Source organism: Callorhinus ursinus, unplaced genomic scaffold, assembly GCF_003265705.2.
Source record: "Callorhinus ursinus isolate GAN/ISIS: 27379988/994484 unplaced genomic scaffold, GSC_fseal_2.0 scaffold38, whole genome shotgun sequence".
In the NCBI taxonomy this organism is placed as follows: domain Eukaryota; kingdom Metazoa; phylum Chordata; class Mammalia; order Carnivora; family Otariidae; genus Callorhinus; species Callorhinus ursinus.
The window spans coordinates 7,235,873-7,257,738 of record NW_027397100.1 but is presented as its reverse complement, the minus strand read 5'-3'; positions in this window follow the sequence as shown (position 1 = coordinate 7,257,738).

Genomic DNA, 21,866 nt, shown 5'->3' with positions numbered 1-21,866 from the left:
CAGCTGCTGCCCACATCCTTAACTCTGTAACAGCAAACGTCTGAATGAAGGAGGAAAAAGAGAGTAAACCATCCGGGTGTTTTGCTGATGACTTGCCATGCATGAGAAATTATACAACATCTGGATGACGACCCAGTATTTTGGCTTTCCATTGGGCTGCTTGGGTATTGTGTAGACACAGACTTTATCTTAACATGGTCATAATTTATGAGTTTGGAATTTCAAATTCAATCCAAGTCCTTTGGAGCCTGAATCCATTCACCCTTGGCAATACGTGAGTATGTGTTTTTAAGGCAATAGGACTTGGAAAGTTTATTAAAAAGTCTCAAAAGGCATTTGGACATCAAATAACTCTCAAAACCCAATGTTTTTGTGATTTAAATGAATCAGAAACATATGGATTAGATTTCCTTTAAATTGCTCGCAAGATTAAAAATCAAGGGAAACAGTGCTCAGGGCCAAATGTGTTTTGGGTTTTCCAGGACAAAGTATGGTTGAAATGGAGCTGGAGGCAGGAAAAGCACCCACACTGCTTCTGGGGTCTCCACTCCTCAAACCAGTGTAAGGACCAGTTTTATGCACAGAGCATTTGTTCTCACTCTGCCAAGCAACCCCACAGACCACCAAACACAATCTTAATAACAAACATCAACAATTAAAATGTTGGCTAATTTGCAGTGGGCCAAAAACAAACAACATACTTCAAAGTCAAATTAAAGACGTCTCTTTTTAAGGTTCTCTTGCAGAATCTGACAGTGATTAAAAGAGAAATTGTGTCTGAAAAAGGAGCTATTTCAAGCATTATTTAAAAGTGAGCAGAGATGGGACTTCTAGCAGCAAAGCCACCTCAGGCAGCTGCTTAGCTCTGGACTTGTCATCCCTAAGCTCAGATATCAACCTAAACTCAGCTCTGAGGGCTCTAAACTAAGCTGGAGAAAACCAGTTGGGAAGATATGGTGGGGATGAGCACGGGCACGTAGCTCTCCACTGGAGGGGGTCTTTGTTTATTTCTACCACTCCCCCAGCTCTCTACTCTTGCCAAATAAGAAGTAGAATCTGTTCAATCTCGTTGGTAACCAAACTACATCTCAAAACATAAAACATATGTTTTAATCTGATTTCCTCTTTCATATCACTTTTTTGGGATCAAATTATATGACCTTCCATTTCTGCTTCTTCAGATTAAAATAACAGATTTCTTTTTCCAAGTTCACCATTCTTGACTTTGACCCACCCCTGGAGGCAAAGAGATCTTTGAAAGGAAGAATACACAGTCTGACCTTGCTCACTTTTCATTTTTTTAATGTATTTTATTAAAATTCAATTAGTTAACATATACTGTATCATTAGTTTCAGATGTAGGATTCAGTTATTTGCCCATTGCATATAACACCCAGTGCTCATTACAAGTGCCCTTCTTAATGCCTGTCACCCAGTTACCCCATCCCCCCCACCTCCCCTCCAGAAACCCTCAGTTTATTTCCTACAGTTAAGAGTCTCTTACAGTTTGTCTCCCTCTCGGATTTTGTCTTATTTTATTTTTCCCTCCCTTCCCCTATGACTCTGTTTTATTTCTTAAATTCCAGATATGAGTGAAACCATATGATAATTGTTTTTTTCTGATCGACTTATTTTGCTTAGCATAATACCCTCCAGTTCCAACCATGTGGTTGCAAATAGCAAGATCTCATCCTTTTTGATGGCTGAGTAATATTCCATTTTGTATATATACCACAATCACAACTGAAGAAATACAAATAGTTATAAGAACATGTTATGAGCAACTATATGCCAACAAATTAAGCAAGCTGTAAGAAATGGATGCATTCCTAGAAACGTATAAACTACCAAAACTGAAACAGGAAGAAATAAAAAACAGACAGACCCATAACCAGCAAGGAAATTGAAGCAGTAATAAAAAAAAAAAAAACTTCTAACAAACTAGAGTCCAGGGCCAGATGGCTTCCCAGGGGAATTATACCAAACATTTATAGAAGAATTAACACCTATTCTTCTGATGCTGTTTCAAAAAATTGAAATGGAAGGAAAACTTCCAAACTTGTTCCATGAGGCCAGCATTACCTTGATCCCAAAATCAGACCAAAAGCCCACCAGAAAGGAGAATTATAGGCCAGTATCCCTGATGAACATGGATGCCAAAATTCTCACTAAAATACTAGCCAATAGGATCCAACAGTACATTAAAAGGATTAGTCACCACGACCAGGTGGGATTTATTCCTGGGTTGCAAGGTGGTTCAACATCCACTAATCCATCAACATGATACATCACATCAATAAAAGAAAGGACAAGAACCATATGATCCTCTCACTTGATGCAGAAAAAACATTTGACAAAATACAGCATCCTTTCTTGATTAAAACTCTCCACAGTGTAAGGATAGAGGGAAAATACCTCAATACCATAAAAGCCCTATATGAAAAGCCCACAGCAAATATCATTCTCAATAGGGAAAAACCAAGAGCTTTTCTCCAAGGTCAGGAACACAACAGGGATGTCCATTTTCACCACTGTTGTTCAACATAGTACTAGAAGTCCTAGTGTCAGCAATCAGACAACAAAAAGAAATAAAAGGCATCCAAATTGACAAAGAAGTCAAACTCTCACTCTTCACAGATGACACGATACTTTATGTGGAAGACCCAAAAATCTGGAGTCCACCAGAAAATTGCTAGATCTCATGCAAGAATTCAGCAATGTGGCAGGATATAAAATCAATGCACAGAAATCAGTTGTATTTCTATATACTAACAATGAGACAGAAGAAAGAGAAATTGAGGAATCAATCCTATTTACATTTGCACCCAAAACCTTAAGATACCTAGGAATAAACCTAACCAAAGAGATAAAGGATCTGTACTCTGAAAACTACAGAATGCTTATGAAAGAAATTGAGGAAGACACAAAGAGTTGGAAGAACATTCCATGCTCATGGATTGGAAGAAAAAATATTGTTAAGATGTCTATGCTACCCAGAGCAATCTACACATTCAGTGCAATCCCTATCAAAATACCATTGACATTTTTCACAGAGCTGGAACAAATCATCCTAAATTTTGTAGGGAACCAGAAAAGACCCCGAATTGCCAGAGGAATGTTGAAAAAGAAAACCAAAGCTGGTGGCATGACAATTCCGGACTTCAAGCTCTATTACAAAGCTGTAATCATCAAGCCAGTATGATACTGTCGTAAAAACAGACACATAGATGAATGGAACAGAATAGAGAACCCAGAACTCTATGGTCAACTAATCTTTGACAAAGCAGGAGACAATGTCCAATGGAAAAAAGATAGTCTCTCCAACAAATTGTGTTGGGAAAGTTGGACAGCCACATGTAGAAGAATGAAACTGGACCATTTTCTTACACCATACACAAAGCTAAACTCAAAATGGATGAAAGATCTAAGTGTGAGACAGGAATCCATCAAAGTCCTAGAGGAAAACACAGGCAGCAAACTCTTTGACCTCGGCTGCAGCCACTTCTTGCTGGACATGTCTCCAAAGGCAAGGGAAATAAAAGCAAAAATGCACTCTTGGGACTTCATCAAGATAAAAAGCTTTTGCACAACAAAAGAAACAGTTGACAAAACCAAAAGAAAACCGACAGAATGGGAGAAGATATTTGCAAATGTCTTAACAGAGTAAGGGCTAGTATCCAAGATCTATAAAGAATTTATCACATTCTATACCCAATAACAAATAATCCAGTCAAGAAATGGGCAGAAGACATGAACAGACATTTCTCCAAAGAAGACATACAAATGGCTAACAGACACATGAAAAAATGCTCAACATTACTCAGCATCAGGGAAATACAAATCAAAACCACATTGAGATACCACCTCACACCAGTCAGAATGGCTAAAATTAACAAGTCAGGAAACAACAGATGTTGGCGAGGATGCAGAGAAAGGGGAACCCTCTTACAATCATGGGAATGCAAGCTGGTGCAGCCATTCTGGAAAACAGTATGGAGGTTCCTCAAGAAGTTAAAAATAGAGCTACCCTACCACCCAACAATTGCATTACTGTTTACCCAAAGGATACAAATGCTGTGATCTGAAGGGTTACCTGTACCCCAATGTTGTAGCACCAATGTCCGTAACAGCCAAACTATGGAAAGAGCCCAGATGTCCATCGACAGTTTTAATTTTATGGCTTATATTTAGGCATTTTGTTACAGTTCAGGGTGATATTTATTATCTCCCTATTATCAACTTTTCCATCAGAACTCTGAAACTGTTATATATTTCAGAATGCCATTTATTTGTTCAACCTATATTGATTAAGCTCATATTATGTACCAGGTACATATTTACTGAAGATATATCCATAAACAGGACAATTCACAGCAGATGAGTAAATAAATGGGTAAATAAGAAACTGGAGATGGTGACAAGTGTTATTGAGAATATAAAATATGTGGATGTGAGTACTTGAGTAGAGGGGAGGAGGGGGGAAGGCTGGAAAGGAAGTTAGGATGGCACAGTCAGGAAGAGGCTTTCTGATTGGGTACTATTTGGAGCCCTGTATGGAGAGAAGTAGTGAGCTTGAGACAAGCTGGGGAAGAAAGCTCCTGGCAGAGGGGACAGTAAGAGCAAAGACCTTGTGGCAGGAACCAGCTTGGTCCACTGAAGAGGCAGAATGGGGACCACATGATTGGAGTCTATGGTTTAAGTAAGACAGGATAATAGGAGATTGGAAAAGTGAGCAGATGTCAGATCCTGTAGGTTTCTGTAAACCACAGTACATCTTTGCATTTTATTGTGAGATGGGGAATTTAATTTGAAGCAAGCATGATCTAGTTGCATTTAAAAATATTATTTTGGCTGATATTTGTAGAATGCACTGTAGGGAGCAAGAGTTTATAACAAAGGAGACCTGTAGATTCAATTATGCCCTACCCTCTGTCCCTACTTTCTGCTGAGACATTTTGGATGCCACTGATTCATTTTTTTTCTCCACCCACAGGTGAGAAGTTGAGTTCTGTTGGCCAGCTTCTATTTTCTGCCATGACAGTGGTATAAAGTCTTTGGAAATCCTTTCCCAGCTGCTGGGCATTAGGACAATGGAGTTTTATTGACTGCTTCATGATTGTTTGGGCTTTGTGCTATATACATCTGCCTTAAAATATGTTAGTAGTGAAATGAACGCATGGTATATTTCAGATGCAGTATAACAACCTCAAAAATCTCATCAAGATTGAATTTGGATCCTCTGGGGGCACTTCTTGATCTAGGAAATGGGTATAAAAATAGGATTTATAGGATTGTGGTAAGCATTAGATTCAGTGCAGAGTGGGAAGCACTTAAAGATGGCCTGGTACATGGTGAAGGATTCCTCAGTATGTATTAGCTACTATTTTTACCTCCAACAGATTAAAATAATCTTTGAACTCACTTATGCATGACAAGAATAACACAACGGAAAGACTATAGTACATAGGCCAGTATCATTTGTGACTAATGTTGCAACAATCTTTAATACCACTGAATAGGAATATGTATTAGATGTGCAATAGTCTATGATCAAATATGGTTTATTAAGAATTTGGGGGGCGATACTAACAGTAGAAACACTGTAAAGACAGCACATTGCAGTTCCCAGAATCCTTCCCTAGCAGTCTTTAACTCTGACTATCTGTAGACATCTCACCCCAAAACCATGTACTGCGGTCCATTGTAATCATTCCCTTAAAGTATTAAGAACTACTTTGGATTAGAGATTGTAGCTTTTAAACAACATTAAGGGGATAAAAACAGTCATATACCCATTTCCAATCATTTGGCAATTGCTGCCTGCTCCCTAGGCTGTGAATACCTCACAGTAATTTTAGTATTTGTAATTTCTATTTTCATACACTCCACCCTTTAAAAATAAGCTGCCAGTTCCCTTTACTACTTTTCTGAAGAGACGGTGATCTGTTTCAGTGCTGGAGGGAAAATAGGCTGCCTTGGTCACTCCGTTAAGGATAATTCCTAAAGGCATGTTGAAGGTAATTTTGATTTTATATGATTTGCACAGTATTAATCAGAATAGGAGAGACAATGCTGTGATGATATTAATTTAAAAATGGAAGAGGAGGTACTTTGTTCAGGTCACAAATCCAATAGAGAGCCATATGCCACTCAGATTTGCAGGCTGATGGTTTCCAGCAAGTGGATTGGCTGGCCTCCGAGGTCATCACAGAAGGGTATGAGATGATACAGTGCTTCCAAGGACCAGGACTAGGAGTACCTTTCATCATTTCTCAAACTTTGCTGTACCTGAGCATCTTCAGGGGAACTTTAAAAAAGTTTAATGCCCAGGTTATGTCCGATTAAATCAGGATTTCTTGGGATGAGACTCTATGCATCAGTATGTTTTAAACTTCCCTGGGGGATTCCAGTGTGAGCTGAATTTAGGACTCAGTGGCTTATGTCACTTCTGCTCATATTCCATTGGCTAGACTGAGTCACATGGCCCTGATCAGACACTAAGGGAGCCTGGGAAATGTAGTCTTTATGTGTGCCCAGGAGTGAGGATTGAAAGAGGAGTTGCCAAACCTGTATCGTTGTGTTAGATACACTCATTTTTCATGTTAACTTCAGAATGCACCTCTTCCACCCCATCCATATACCATGTGATCCCACTTGAATAATATCATAAAAGCCAGGTCTGAGCAGTAGCAGGGAAATGGGGAAAAGAGTGAATTTGTATTGACATTTCAGAGATAACTTTTTCATTCTGGTCCCATGCATATTTGAAGCAGGGTTCTAATCTTTATTCTAAGAACATGGAGCAGCAAATGAAGAGTTTTAATCAAGGGACCAATGAGACCAGATTTCATTATTTTCATCTGGATCAGCTATGATGTGGGGCCAGCTATGGATGGGAGCAGGCCAGTTACTCCTAATTCTGAGCCCGTCCAGGATAGATGCTGGTGGCCTGGATGCAAGTGACACAAGTAGTGATGTGTTTGAGAAAAATTGAAGAAATTGAAGAAAAAGGATCACAGATCCCAACCATGAATTGCACATTGGGGGTGAGAGATATTCATTAGGACTTAAGTGTTTCTGGCATAAGCAATAAGATGTAAACTGGTGGAGGGATGGGAAGGATATCACATCCAAGGGTGAATGAGAAGTGAAGAAATGCAGACATGATCATAGATACCACTTTAAAAAAGTATGTCTCAGAACTGGGGGCATTGACTTGTCCAGCTATTAATAATACAATATTTGCTTCCCACTAGGACTGTTGCTCTTTGTGCATATAGCTCCTTGGGCTGCCACTCAGATTAGTATGAGGGTGCCAATGCCTCTCTTGATACTTAATTCATGCCAACTCGTTGGCCCACCTGTCTGTCTGCATGCCTGCTTGGCTTAAAACCAACTTCATGTCAAATACCTTGTTGAAGAATAAAAAGTTTAGTAAGCTCAATAGAAGAAATATTAAGAACCACACAACACTCTTGACTGTGTTGGCTTAGTGCTGGATAAAGTGTAGTGACTCAGGAAAATTCCCTTGTAAACTCTTGCTTTCCATTCTAGTCCAAGAGAATGTTGTCTTGTGTGACTCAAAATTTTGAATGGAAATTTGGAATTATTGACCCAGGGAGTGGCCTACTTATTTGTTTGAACTCTCCTCCTCTCCCTTGGCTTCACCACTAGGTCAAAAAGGCATGGAATCTCTCTTCTCAAAGCTTACTAAACAGTTTGGTATATAGAAGGTGTTCAGTAATTATTTTTGATGAGTAAATACATGGCTTGTGGCGTGATCAGAAATAACTTCTGAGGTCTTCCCTCCCTGTGGTGGCTGCTTCCTGGGGTTCTCTGAGTAGCCTGTGCACAGACCAATGGAAGGATGCCCTCACATTGGTTCAGTCTACTCCCAGTCTCCGAAAGGGCAGATTTTCTCTACTCTTCATCGTTTTTTAAAAAATCGAGATATAATTCACATACCATAAAATTCAACCCTTTAAAGTATATAATTCCATGGATATAGTATACTCAAAAGATTAAGCAGGCAACCTACTTCCACTGTCTAGTTTCAGAACATTTTCGTTGCTGCAAGAAGGATTCCCAAATCCACTAGTAGTCATTCCTGATTCCTACCTCCCGCCAGGTGGCAACCACTAATCTACTTCCCATAGCTATGGATTTGCCTCTTCTGAATACTTCATGTAAACGGAATCACACAAGATGTAGCCTCTCGTGTCTGGCTTCTTTCACTTCACATAATTTTTTTCAGGGTTTACTGTGTCTCAGCACTTCATTCCTTTTTATGGCTGAATAATATTCTATGGCGTGGCTATCTCACATTTTGTTTATCTATTCACAGTTGGTGGGTTTGGGTTGTTTCCACATTTCGGCCAGTATGAATAACGCTGCAGTGTTCTGACAAGTTCAGAGCAGTTAGAAAGAGAGAACAGGTGCCCTTCAGTTTATAGGGGGCTCGTAGGACAGCTGAGGTGAGCATCAGTTACCTTTCCTTCTGACTTCCTTCAAAACCTACAGAATGCGTTGCTCCTGGGTAGAAAGGCCTATCAGTGCAGGAAAATCTCATTTAAAATATAGTGAACTTTTCTTTTTAATCAATTCATAGCTACAGAGAAACTAGTACAAATCCAATCAGACTGCAGCTCATTTTGTAGGGAGCTGCAAAAAAAATCTCCGGATTTCCGGAGGGTTTCCCTCAGTGGGATCAGGTGGTGAAGAATCCGCCCAGCTCTGCTGGGAGGATCTGTTCTTTTTAAAAGCAGGATACAGGAAGAGGGGAGAGAGAAATTGTTGATTGTGCCAGTGACGTAAATGACGTTTCAGTTCTCCCATTCAATCCAGTTTCTAGTCTCTGCCAACTCTTCTATGCCATCATTCTGATAATGCAAAAGGTTCCCCATTACGAGTTTGAAAGTTTTTGGATGGGTCTCTCTCAGACCCAAATGATTAATGTTGAGGTCTTCCCAACCTTGAATTCACCTTTCCCTATGCCAACCCAAGTTAGGGTCTCACCTCTCACCCTCCCTCCTCTGCCCAAATATGGACAGGGTTGTTTTTCAGCCAGTGTAAGGCCCCACGAGGCTGCAGCCTCCACAGTGATCCCAGAGTCAGGCCTCCATGGCCACGTACAGAGGTCCGTGGGTGGATGTCAGGGTGGATGTCAGGTTGGATGTTCGGAGCCCAAAGGATAAAGTTCCTGCGCATGTGCCCCCTTTGCACATTCCATGTTTGTGGGTGCAAAATTGCACAAGCAAACCAAGCTGCCCACAACTGGCTAATTGCAGAGGCAATCATCCCCCCGGCTCCTTCCAAATGAGCAGGGAGCAGCTAATTGTGCTCACAATTGGCTGATTGAGCTCACAGTCGGTAAATTGCTGCTGCAACTGTTTGTGCATACAATTTTGCACCTGGGAGTAATCGTGGGCTATAGGGTCTAACACACTTTGAAAGAACGTTAAACAGTACAGCATCTGAGAAATCCAACACCGTCCAGCCTGCTTGGGGGATTGGAGCCGGGTAGGAGAGACACACTTCTTAAATTGGAGTTGGGGTGTCTCAGACCCTGAAGCAATGCCCCAGGGTACGTGCTACCACGTATAGCTCTGGTCCTACCACATCATATATCTTTTAGCCTCATACTCAAAGCTCACCGCTCAATCTGCGAAACATCTCAGTCACAGGAAGGGTAGTAGAGAGTAGTGCTGAGAACATGAGTTCTGAACTCAGGATACCCCGGTGCAAATTTGAACTCTTGCACTTCTTTGCCGGGTAATCTTGGCAAGTTTCAATTTTTCTCATCCGTGAAGTGGTGCCGATGATACAAGTCCCTGCATCACAGGGTTGCTGTGTGATTAAACGAGGTCATGCCTGAAAACTGTGAGCACACAATGCTTACTCCATAAATGTTTTCTCTCTCTTTTTTTTAAACTCACAATGTTGGTCAAAATGCAGACATCCCTTGATACCCCACGGAATAACTCACACTCTGGTTTTTAAAGAGTTGTTAATAGGTCGGCATTAGCATCAGAGAGATTTTTGTTTTCCTTCTTAGCAGCTACATGACTGTGGCCAAGTTGTTTGATTTCTCTTAACCAGGGTTTACCAATCCGCAAAATGGGGATGAAAGTGTTATCTGCTTTACAGGCAGACAGGGAGCCTGATCTCGTAGGGCTGCTGTGAGGATAAACTAAGACAATGTATCTGAAGGGGTTAGCACTTTGAAAGCCCTCTGTAAATGTTAGCTCTTGTCCTTGTTACTGTCGTTGGTTTAAAGCTGCACGAGAGCAGACTGGCACAGAGCCTGGCACACTGGGGACTGCACTAATGCTATTACATCATTCATGCTCACAGCACATCAATCTCCTGCTCACTGCCCTGACAGAAAGGATCCTTTTAGAAAGAGAGGAGATGTGTGAGCTCCTAGCAAATTGTCGTGCATGGGCTCCTCCCAAATCTACATGAGGAGACCAGTAAGTTTCAAACCCAGAGAGACATGAGAACCCAATCTTTGTGTTTGCCTTGCCCTGACTCATTTCTTGGTCCCTGGTAGAGACAATTTTATAGGGTTCTTACTCTCAGCAAGAAAAAAGAGATAAGGACAAGCTTTGTCAGGATGCGGAAATTAATCCAGGGGAGGCAGACATTGTGTCTCTAAATGTAATTGAATCTCCCTGGTGTCTGGTGAGGGGCGCGGGATGGAGCACAGACCTTCTGACTTTTAAGTCTGCTGGGAGGGATTTGGGGTGGGGGAAGCTATGGGAGGAGCACTGCTCCAGGCTAAGTCAGCTCCCAGAGTGCTTCTTTTCACCTGTGGACCCAGCCTCCTTCTCTGTCCTCTTGAGGACTGCCACCACTCGTCCATCCCTTTGGATGTTTCTGGCCCCCAATGCAGCTACCCTGTAGGATGCACACTCTTCTTTCCTTGCTGCCCAAGAATACAAGCACATAGGACTCTTTATGGTAAAATGGGTTCTTCTGCTGATCTCTTCAGGGGTGCAGACAGGGATGAAGGGCCAAGACTTTAGATCCTAGAGTTCTTCGCTGGCATCTCTCTTTGTTTCCAGCACTCTCTTGGTATACCACTTTGCTGGGGCTGCCATAACACAGTACTGCAGATGGAGTGGCTTAAACAACAGAAATTTATTTCTTACTGTTCTGAAGAATAGAAGTCCAGGATCAAGGTGTGAGCAGGTTTGATTTATCTTGAGGCCTCTCTCCCTGGCTTGCAAATGGCTACCTTCTGCCTGTGTCCTCATATGGTCTTCCCTCTGAATGCGTGCACCCCTGGTATCTCTGTGTGTCCGACTTTCCTCTTCTTCGAAGGACACCAGTCAGGCTAGATTTGGGCCTGCACTAAAGACTTCATTTTAACTTAATCACCCTTTTAACCCTTCTCTCCAAATATGGTTATAGTCTGAGATACTGACTCCCAACACAGGAATTTTGGGAAGACACAATTCAGCCCACAACTCATGGGATTCTCGGGAGTCCCAAGAAATGTTCTCTTCCAGGGATGAAATCAACTGGACCCAGATTACAGCTCAGCACTGGCTAGTTGTGTGACCTCAGACAAGGCACCTAACTAAGCTCCCTAACCAGGGTGACTGCATGTCTCAGTTTATCTGGGATTTCCCCACTTATGTCTATCCTCCTGATGTAATTATAGGAGCACCCCTTCTCATTCTTAAATGTATTCTGGTTTAGATGATAAATTATATAATCACTATTCATTACTTCTAGACCTAAATCACAAGATGCTCAGGATTTTCAGGGGATACTGGAGAAGTACCCATCGTAATACCCAATATGTAGTATGACTTTTCTTTTCGCTTGCACCTTCCCATTCCTCACCCCCAATTTCCTTGGTCAGGCGGGCTCATTTTTTATGAAGAACTGTTTGTCCAGAATATAGCCGAGAGATGATGCTAAGGTAGAACAGTAAGACTGGCCCAGTGTTCATCCTGGCCCACCTATGCCACATATAACTGGTATTTGAAGGGCCGCCAGACTGGATAAGAGCCAAGTTAAAGGATCCTTCCACCCTAGAAAAAACTGTTCACTATTAGTGGCTGGCAGTGCACCTGAATGAATGAAGATTCCTTGACTTCCAACAACAGAAACATTGTCTTGATTAGGTGGAAGGAAGTGGAGAAAGAGCCTAATTATACAGGTAGTTCACAGACTCTAAGGAAAAATTAAGCTTGAGAAAGGAAAGGGACCAGAGTGGTTCTTGTGATCTTTGGTGCAGAGATGAATGGACTGTCATTTATTTTCTTGAGAAATCAAAAACTTATATATAGAAACAGAGTAAGGAATTAAGCACTGATCTGCCCCCACCCAGATTTATCAACAGTTACTCATTTTGCTATATTTGCTTCTGGTGGAGTTCTTTGTTTTATTATCATTATTATTTTGCTCTTCTTTTGTCTGGCTAAATAAACAAAACAAAGCCAACTTAACTCTTCAGGCTCTAGTCCCATTCTCCTCTTCACTGTTCAGAGGTAAACAACTTTGTGAATTTGTGCGTCCTTCCAGGGTTCCTGATTTATGTGCTTTTCCATAACCAATATGGTGGACAGTTTTGTCCTCGATGTCAGTAGAACTCATCTTTTCAGAATCACGCTCTTGAGAGAGGGTCTGATGGACGTGACTTATGTCACATGACTACTCTCAGGGCCCCATTATGGCTTTCATAAGCATGTCATACACCTGAGGCAATTTTGCCTTCATGGGTCCCGTTCTCCATAAAATAGGGATATATATAATGGGGATATATATGAAATGGGGATATACATAAAATGGGGATATATATACACATATATATATAATATCATTATATAAATATATAATGGGGATATTTATAAAATGAGGATATATATAATTTTATATAAAATACGTAAAATTTTTATACATATAATATATATAATATATATACATATAAAATATATATAAATATATAATGAAGATATATATAAAATGGGGACATATATGTCATTATATAAATATATAATGAGGATATATATAAAATGGGGATATATGTAATTTTATATAAAATATATAAAGTTTTATATACATATATACATACTTTATATGTATATAAAATTTTGTTTTGCTATCATGTTGGTATAAAGACAAATATAATCCAGGCTGGTTTATACTCACTTTTTTTCTTCCGATTTTCACAGAGATCAAAATGTACCCCTGGGCTCCTTAAAGTATTATGGGGCCATTGTGCCTGATGGAGAAGTTGGCCATACGCATTCCTGAGGTCATTCAGGGAGAAGACAAGGCCCATGATTGGCATCACCAATAGAATCACACGGAGGGCTGCTTCCCTGAGATAGTGACACTGAAAAGATAAAATCAGATTTCCACTGTAAGCCTGCAGGGTTCTACTGTGGCTGGAGCCCAAGGTCCAGGTGCAGACACAGCCCAGCTATGCCACAGGCCCTAATCTTTCCTTAGAAACTCCTCCACATGCATCCCTTGAGCAGACTCCAGCCCGGGTTAAGCTCCTATAGAGGGGCTTATCTTCCAGTCTGAGACTCTCAAACATCCTTGGCCACATGTGGTTGCATTGAAGATTCGTCCCTAGAGCTCTTGGCTGCAGGAACCCCTTCTCCCTGTTCCCCCTTCACTTGCTCGTTTAAGGAATGAGGGCTGCTGCTACCTGTTCTTTTCCAGGTGCTCTGTTTAGGTCTCTTAGAGCTCAGAGATGAACGAGACCCCGCTTGTACTCTGGAGGATAGTGTAATCTCAAGTGGAAACAGACAACTTACAGGTGTACTTACAGGGGGATAGGTAGAGGCCATCTTTGGCAGGCAGGTTCTCCCTGTCACAGACAAGGAGTTCTCCACCCTCCCTCTCCTTCTGGCCAGCCTGCCTCCACTCATCTTGGGGAAGCCACTTCCCTGGGACCCATATTCATCAAGCAATTAAACTACAGCTTATCAATTCTATGATGAACATATTTTGAAAGCCATTTAACAAATCTGAAATATCGTGATCAGTTGCCTCTTACAAACACCATTGACCAACAGGCAGTTGTGACAGTTGTCATCATTGCCTTCACATGCATGAACTTGGTCTGAAAATTTTTGTGGCTATTTTCTGGTAAGATCAAGAGAGTGTCCACCAGTAGCTTGCAGAGATGGAGTCAGCAACCTAGAATAATACCCTAGAGACGGTAGCCTCTAAGCAGTAATATTGCATGTAATATTTTAGGTATGCCAAGAGCGAAAAAAATGAATCTAAAAGAGATTTTAATAATTTGAAAATAAAATTTCTAAGGCATAAGGAAATATTGTGCCATGATTTAATTGATAGTATTTTTTGTTTCTTAATAGTGAATCAAATAATGATGTCTTTAATCAATGCTGACTTAGATTTGATAAAATAACTCACATCTACAAACCTCACGGGGACTCCATTGGGATCATTGTGTTTTCCATACATAGCATAATGCCTGGCCTGTAGTGGATGCTCAATATATATATGCCGACTGGTATGATTATTTAAAATAATACGTACACAGGAATGAAGGGAAGAATAATAATACACTGATCATAGACCTAGAATACCTTTCTATTACTCACCCTATGACTAATGCAAACATCACATGGCATTTTTGTGAAGCAGGGATGGACAAACTTTCTGTTAAGAGTTAGAGAGTAAATATTTTAGGTTCTGTGGGTCATACATTCTGTTGCAACTACTCAACTTTGCTCAACATGAAAACTCAACATGAAAACACCCATGGACAGTACACAAAGAGCTGTGTTGCAGTAAAACTTTGTTCACAAAAACAGGTAGCTGGCAGGATTTGACCCATGGGCCTTAGTTTGCCAACTGCTCTAAAGCAAGTGTTTTTCAAACTTGAATGCGTACAATAATGACCTAGCAAACTTCATAAATTTTAGACTCCTGAGCCCTCCTCCAGATGGCTGTAATAGTGATGGCGATCCTCTTTTTGAGAAACACTTCTATAACGTCTTGAAGAATTAGGTACCTTTAGAAGGTACCTGCACTCTTCTAGAAACTGTTCCCAGAGTATGGGGTAAAAGCCTGAATAAGCAAAAGTCAGAATCTCTTGCTGTCTTATTTATCCGGCAAGGATATGTTTCCCCTTTGTTTGGATGGTGTCTGTGGCAGTGATGTATTACCAGAAGTTAAATAAAATAGGGGGGCTCAGCAATCTTTTTAAAAAGACAGATGTTTTCCCATCCTATCCAGGGTAAAGGATAAATGGTCCAAAAGTGAAATGATACCTCTTTAGTTTATGGTCAAGAAGAGAGTCTCTCTCTAATGAGCAACGAGTCCCAGTGGCCATGTCTGGGCACAGGCTGGGCTTGTGTCTAGAGAAGAAACCACGACAAGCCAAGCCTTGTCCACTGATGCCGGAGTCTGATGTGGCTGCCATATGTGCATAATTATGCAGACCTACATCAGGCAGACATTGGATTCAAAGAAACTAGTCAGGCATCTCTTCCATGAGCCTATTAGAATGGCCCTCCGAAGGGGTGATTTCTTCTTTAGAAAATGAAGCCCTCTCACATTTGTTTGTTTATGTAAATGGCTTTGGAATATCTGTGTGAGATTTTAATCTGGTTAATTGTCTTTAAATACTGCTTGCCTGGGGATATAAACCTCTTCAGGACTACACAGATTCAGGAAAATGCAGGGAATGAGAAATCATTTGATAATATAATAATGACAACATTTATCTGCTGGGCACCAGGCGAAGGACTTCATGCATTTGATTCATTTGGCTCTTATAGCAGCCCTCGAGGTAGGTTCTCCTGTGACTCCCATTTCTGCAGAGGAGGACCCATGACTCTGAGAGTTTAGGTCGCTATGCAGGACCACTAGCTAGTAAGAAGCAGAGCCATGATCTAAGCCTGGGCATTGTGACTCTTGATCCCGATCTCTTCATTTCTACTTGACAAAACATTTTACTGGGGTAGCGTGGCAAAGGAGTGGGCCCACTCTAAGTATCTAAGAGGAGAAAACAGCATTTACCCACAGGCTGGAGTTGGGGGTGTGTGCCCATCTCATGCTGAAGGACATGGCTGCTAGGATGGGGTTGACCAAAATCTGGCTTCTGTTAGCAAGGCAGGAGGAGGAATGGCTTAGTGGATGGATAACCTCCAGTGTTGCTAAAGGCAGCAAACTGTGTGGCATCCATTTGTTCAAGTTAAAGTCTCAGACATCACACCTATTAGATTGGAAAACACAAGACCAGAACCTCAAGTGCTGCGAGGATGTGGAGCAACTGGGACTTGTGCACATGCCTGGTGGGAATGCAAAATTGGTCCAGCCACTCCAGTAAACAGTCTGGCAGTTTCTTAGAAGGTGACTCACTTACCATGACACGCAGGAGTCCCGCTGCTAGGTATCTACCCAAGAATAACAAAAATGTATGTTAACGCAAAAACCTGTGTATGACCATTGATAGCAGCTTTCTCAAAGATCATGCCAAATTGGACACAACACAATGTCCTTCAAAGGGGGAATGAGGACATAAGCTGTGGTACACACCAACAATGAAATATTGTTCAGTGAGGAAAAGGAGCGAACAAGTATACCCAACAGAGGTGAGTCTCAGATGTACGTTGGTAAGTGAAAGAAGCCAGACTCATGGTGCGCTGTAGGACTCCAACTATATGACAGCCTGGAAACAGCAAAACAAGAGAAACAGAAAACGGGTCAGCGGTTGCCAGGGGCTAGGGGTAAGGCTGTCTACAAAGGGGCATAGGGGAATTTTGGGGGGTCATGGAGCTGTTCTATAATTTGACTGTTTGGTGATGGCTACACAACTATGCATTTGCCAAATTTCGTAGACTTATATGCAACCAAGGTAAATTTTACTGTACATAAAATCTATCTGAATACACCCGACTCCAGTGAAGTCTCAGGCAGCAGTCGGGATATGGGGTGAAGGACTGTCTCCTGGCCTGTAATCTGGGGGAGCTGTCCAGCCCAGGAGGACCCCAGGCGGCTAGGGAGAGCAGGCAAGGAGGGCTCCGTGATGCGCAGTGGAGTTGAGGTCCACTCACCCATTGGGCCTCATGGAGTCCCGCACCGAGGTAGCAAGAGAACGTTGAACCCCCACATGTGGTTGGTTGAGGGCTAGTCAAGGCTGGTTCAGGAACTCTAAGGGCTGAGTGTGCAGGTGGATGATGTGGGAGATTCCAGCTGACACAGTTTGGGGAAGACAAGAGCTGAGAGCAGCCATTCTGACTGAGAGCCTCCAGGTCCCAGGCTCCCCAGCCTGAATGGATCCTGGATAAGGAAGAGAGTTGTGTCAGTGACTCCTATAAAGGACTGGTGTAAACAGGACCCATCCCGTTGGGGTGATATTTCTACAAGCCAACCAAGCGTGACCATTTCTAAGCAGGAATCCGCCTTCAGACAATGAACTACATCCTACGCACTCCACTCAGTGCCCTTGCTTCACCTTTGTCAGTTAAATACTCCCAATTTCTCCTTTCCCAGTAACTGACAGGGATCAATTTTCCCTTTAGTCCATGTAGAAGGAGAGAGATTTTGGAGGTTGAGAGCAGTATCAGTGGGATTTGACGTTGGCATCCCCATGATTCAAGCTCCTGATTTCTGTCCCCATTACTGCAGGGCCTTGGGCAAAACCTCTAACCTTGATTTCCCCCAAATGCATAATAAGGAGAAGGGTCTTTACTTATTTATGATGGACTCTTTTAGTTGTATGAGAGATGTTCCAATGTAAGTGTTATTACAAGGCCCAATTTACTGTCCAGAAAGAAGCAATCCTGATAGAAATCTTTCATTTAATTAAAATTGATTTTAAAATTGCCTGATCAATAGTGAGTTAAAAATTCATCTTGACTCAGTGGGAGGGGAGAGGTCTCCCAGCTGTCCTGAGTGGAGTGGTTTGGGCTCAAGAGTTGGGATGGGCCTTGCTGGCACTGCTTGGCTGGCCAAAGTCTGAAGGCTTCCCCTGTGGTCCACATGGTCAGCCCCTCCCTGAAAGAATCCTGCAGAAGAATGGACTCCTATTTCTTGAGATTTGAGCGGGAAAGCCTTCAAAATGCAACTGACTATGCTCATCAAGCATGAGCCATGTCATTTACTAAGAACCAACAAAAACATGTACTTGCTCGCTTTTTGACACATTTCCTTGAAAGCTGCCTCCAGCATGCACGGGGGGCCTTTCCCTGTGTCCAGTCCCTCCAGCCAGAAAAAACTGCAGCTGTACCCCACACTCCCAGTCCCTCCCCTCCCTCATGCAATCATCTGCTGAACTGGCAGTTCAAACCCTGCATCTCCTGTCCCTTTCCATCCCCACTGCCCCTGCCCTGGGTCAAGCTCCCTTCACCTCTCACCTGGAACATTTTAATAGCTGTCTCCCTGGCCTCCGAGGCTCCAGTCGCCCACCTGTCCAATCCATTCTCCATGCTCTTACTTGAGAGATCTCCTTAAAGCATAGGTCATCTTGGGTCACCGCTGCTCAGAAATCTTTGATGACTCCCATTTTAATACAGAATTAAGTCCAAATGCCCCAGCAGGCATACTAAGACTTCCATAATTGGACTCCTTTCCAGCAAGTCATGTCCACTGCATGTCTCCCTGACGGGTGCCCACTTGTCTTCTTCTCCTTTCGAATGTCCCTGCTCAGCACTCAGAACACACAGGACTCCTCTGGCCCCCATGGCTATGCTCACACGGGTGCCCCGGATCGCGGCACTTGACAAATCCTCATTTGGATGATGCTTTGTGCCAGGCTCCATGCTCGGCAAGGTGGAAGCTGGCGGGAAGTGGTGTGTCAGACAGATGAGGTCCCTGCTTTCCTGGACCTGACAGTTCAAGGGGGTGGTAAGCTATTAATAAAAGCCTGCAGATAAAGAAATGAAGAAATACATATTGTGGCCTTGTTACGAAATAAATCAATGGAGCCCTGGGGTGCAGATAATGCAGGCTGGGGGTGGGGGCACCCAACTATGGAGTCAGGGACGGTCTTGCAGAGAGAGAGAGCCATTTAAACTGAGACGTGAAGGATGAAGAGGGGCGGATATAAGAGGTATGAAAAGACTGAGCAGCTGGGACGGTGGTTCTAAGAAGCCCAAGTGGGAGAGACGGTACACTCCAGGAAAGCCAACTGGACCATAAGAAGGTTTTGTTTTGCTTTGTTTTGTTTTCTTAATGCCAGGAGATGAAGATGGAATGTCCAGAGCCAGATCATGTGTGACTATATAGCCACCTGGGGTTTGAATTGTATCCCAGGTGTGTTAGTTTCTTGGGGCTGCCATTACAGAGTAGCACAAACTGGGCGACTTCACACAATAGAAATGTATCCTCTGACAGTTCTGGAGGCTGCTAGCCTGAAATCAAGGGGTTGGCAGGTCCCCACTCCCTCCAAACCTCTAGGGGAGGATCCTTCCTTGCCTCTTCCAGCTTCCGGTGGCCCCAGGCGTTCCTGGACTCAGTGTAGCTTAACTCTGTCTTCCCTCCGTGTCTGGGTCTGTGTCCATATTTTCCTTTTGTTATAAAGACATCAGTCATATTAGACTCAGGCCCACTCCAATGACCTCATCTTGACTCGATTAAATTTGCAAAGAACCTAGCCCCAAATAACTTGATGCCCCATTTGTAGGTGTTAGGGGTTAGGATTCAACGTATCTTTTCTCTGGGGACACCATTCAACCCTAAGTGCCTTGGGAAGCTTTTAAAAGATTTAAGTGATAGACAACATTGTCTATTTTACTTAAGAAATCATTCCTTTGGTTTCTGGTGGAAGATCAGCAGAGGGGGCAGGTGGAAGCCAGAGGTCAGTCTTGCAGGTGTGAGATGATGCTGGCAGCTGAGTTGGAGATGAGGGGGGTACGTCCAGATGTGCTTTGACACAGAACAGACGGGATTAACCACCCACATTCTAAAGGTAATTTACATTCTGCACCCTCCACGCTGCCTTGCAAGTCATTCATTTTCTTTGTGCTTCCATAGCCCTTGGCTTACACCTTTATTTGGCCCATATCTGTTTTTGCTCTGCTTAGGATTATATATGGGGGATGACTGTCAGGAACGGAGGCACATGATATACAGGAGGGCTTTTGGCTAAACGAGATAAAGGGAAGAGATGACACATGCAGCTGTCCTGAAGAGGGATTCAAGGAGAGGGTCCAGATTTTCAGAGTGACTTCCTGGGCCGAGCCCAAGGACTCCTCTCTGAGCAGCATCACGGAGAGGGGCTGCAGGCACAGCACAAGCCCTGGTGATTCGGGCCCAGGGCACACAGTGCTGCTCAAAGTGGGGATGAGAGATGCCCCCTCCCCCCCACCATCCCCCACCTTGCTTAGAGCACAGCCTGCCTGCAAGGTGGCTAGGACTTCACAGATGTGCTGGTATGACAAGTATTTGTGACTTTGGGGTTATCAGCAGAAAGCATGTGTCTAATAGATTTCAGCACGCCAAAAGCAGACAGGGGCCAGAGTGGTTGTGGTAAGACATTACCCCCAAGCAGAGCCATGGAATCCTGAGGAGCAGTCAGCATGGAAGAACGAGAGGGGAAAAAAAAAAAAAAGAATGAGAAGGAGCTGTCTGCGAGATCATGCTTCCGGAAGCTTCCGGAAGCCCGGATGGCAGATCTGGGATTGTCTAGAGGATGTTTGCCATTTTCCATGACCAGTACATGGACGCCCTGTTATGCGGGGCATGGGGGGAGTCTCCACTGCATGGGATACGGGGCAGGGCACACCCTGCCTCTGACTAGAGAGCCACAAATCACGAATACCCCCTTCCCCGGCTTCCTTTGAGGTGAGGGCCTGGGTGTGTGACCTGGGCTCAGCTCATCAGACATTCTGCTTCCGGACTTTGCACGGAGAACTGGGGATGCAAAGAAGCAGTGACTGGGGAGAACCCCTTTGGAGTGATGGCGGCAGATGTTCAGTGGGGATGCCAGTAGGGCAGCCCTGGAGAATTGCTGCACACCAGACTGCACGGTGGCCCCCAAAGATGACCCCATCAAATCCCCAGGACCTGTGTCTGGATGTTGTCTCCTATAGCAGATTAGGTCCTTAGGTTAGGAATCCTGAGAGGAGGCGTTTATCTTGGACTACCCAGGTGAGCCCTCAATGAAACCAGACATACCCTTCTAAGAGATAGGCAGAGGGGGTTCTGATGGAGACACATGGAGGAAGAGGCAGTGAGGCCAGGAGGCAGAGATTGGAGTGACGTGGCCACAAGTCAAGGACTGCCTGGAGCTCCCAGAATTTGGAAGAGGTGAGAGAAAGATTCTTCTAAAACCTTGGGAAAGAGTGTGGCCTGGTAATCCACCTTGATTTGGAACGTCTGGCTTCCAGAACTATGAGAGAACACATTTCTGCTGTTGAAAGTTGTCGAGTTGGTCACCGTTGTTAGCTCGGCCACAGGAAATGAATAGAAGCTACATAGCCAAGTTTTCTCCAGTTTGTGTTCTGGAACTGCTCCTCCCGACTTTCCAGCAATTCTGAGCCTGCTTTTTTTTTTTTCTTTTTTCTTTTTCCGTATAAATTGGAGGCAGTTTCTGTTGCTTGCCACAAAAAGCACTGATTGCCAGAGTCAGCCTTTGGAGGGGAAGTGACAATGTTCAGAGAGGAGCAGCCATGCCCCCCATGATCTAATTTGGACCCGCTGGTTGCTGAGGCCTGGGGAAAGCCAGATTGTATTTGCTGTTGTGCCTTTACCGGCCACTGATGAAATGCTCCACACACAGCATCCCAGGGAGGTCCAGAGTACAGAACTTGGCTTAACTGTAGCCTTCAGTGGAGACATTAATTTTCTCTGATATGGAGGAAGGAAGGGGATGGGGAAGAAGGACAGATTGCAGGAACTCATCCTGTGTGGTTTCAATCTTT